General features: G+C 45.6%; 2 non-coding genes and 1 pseudogene across 2 annotated transcripts; all 3 read right to left on the minus strand.

Moving 5' to 3' along the window:
- Positions 1–107: 107 nt before the first annotated feature.
- Positions 108–226, minus strand: LOC139401768 (5S ribosomal RNA). Its single transcript, XR_011633160.1, has one exon. It is a non-coding gene; the product is annotated as a 5S ribosomal RNA (ribosomal RNA).
- A 177-nt stretch (positions 227–403) lies between these two features.
- LOC139401767 (5S ribosomal RNA) lies at positions 404–522 on the minus strand. Its single transcript, XR_011633159.1, has one exon. It is a non-coding gene; the product is annotated as a 5S ribosomal RNA (ribosomal RNA).
- A 177-nt stretch (positions 523–699) lies between these two features.
- Positions 700–816, minus strand: LOC139401769 (5S ribosomal RNA; annotated as a pseudogene).
- Positions 817–940: the final 124 nt, after the last annotated feature.

A 940-nucleotide genomic window follows, 5' to 3' on the forward strand; every position in this document is an offset into this window, starting at 1 on the left:
TGAAATACAAACTAACCTTGCTTACTTATTTCAAAGAGAGGGCACATATTTCAGCCTTGTGGGAAAAAACGGACAAAGAGTTGAAATTCCACAAGGCAGTGACAAAAAGCGTACAGCACCTGGTATTCCCAGGCGGTCTCCCATCCAAGTACTAACCAGGCCCGACCCTGCTTAGCTTCCGAGATCGGACGAGATCAGGCGTACTCAGGCCGGTGTGGCCGTAAGCGAAAGCCAATCTCAAAAAGTGGATGAAATTGCATATACTGTAGCCATAATTTGTAGCACAGATTGTTGGATGAAATACAAACTAACCTTGCTTACTTATTTCAAAGAGAGGGCACATATTTCAGCCTTGTGGGAAAAAACGGACAAAGAGTTGAAATTCCACAAGGCAGTGACAAAAAGCTTACAGCACCTGGTATTCCCAGGCGGTCTCCCATCCAAGTACTAACCAGGCCCGACCCTGCTTAGCTTCCGAGATCGGACGAGATCAGGCGTACTCAGGCCGGTGTGGCCGTAAGCGAAAGCCAATCTCAAAAAGTGGATGAAATTGCATATACTGTAGCCATAATTTGTAGCACAGATTGTTGGATGAAATACAAACTAACCTTGCTTACTTATTTCAAAGCGAGGGCACATATTTCAGCCTTGTGGGAAAAAACGGACAAAGAGTTGAAATTCCACAAGGCAGTGACAAAAAGCGTACAGCACCTGGTATTCCCAGGCGGTCTCCCATCCAAGTACTAACCAGGCCCGACCCTGCTTAGCTTCCGATCGGACGAGATCAGGCGTACTCAGGCCGGTGTGGCCGTAAGCGAAAGCCAATCTCAAAAAGTGGATGAAATTGCATATACTGTAGCCATAATTTGTAGCACAGATTGTTGGATGAAATACAAACTAACCTTGCTTACTTATTTCAAAGCGAGGGCACATATTTCAG

Source organism: Oncorhynchus clarkii, unplaced genomic scaffold (assembly GCF_045791955.1).
Source record: "Oncorhynchus clarkii lewisi isolate Uvic-CL-2024 unplaced genomic scaffold, UVic_Ocla_1.0 unplaced_contig_944_pilon_pilon, whole genome shotgun sequence".
Lineage (NCBI taxonomy): Eukaryota > Metazoa > Chordata > Actinopteri > Salmoniformes > Salmonidae > Oncorhynchus > Oncorhynchus clarkii.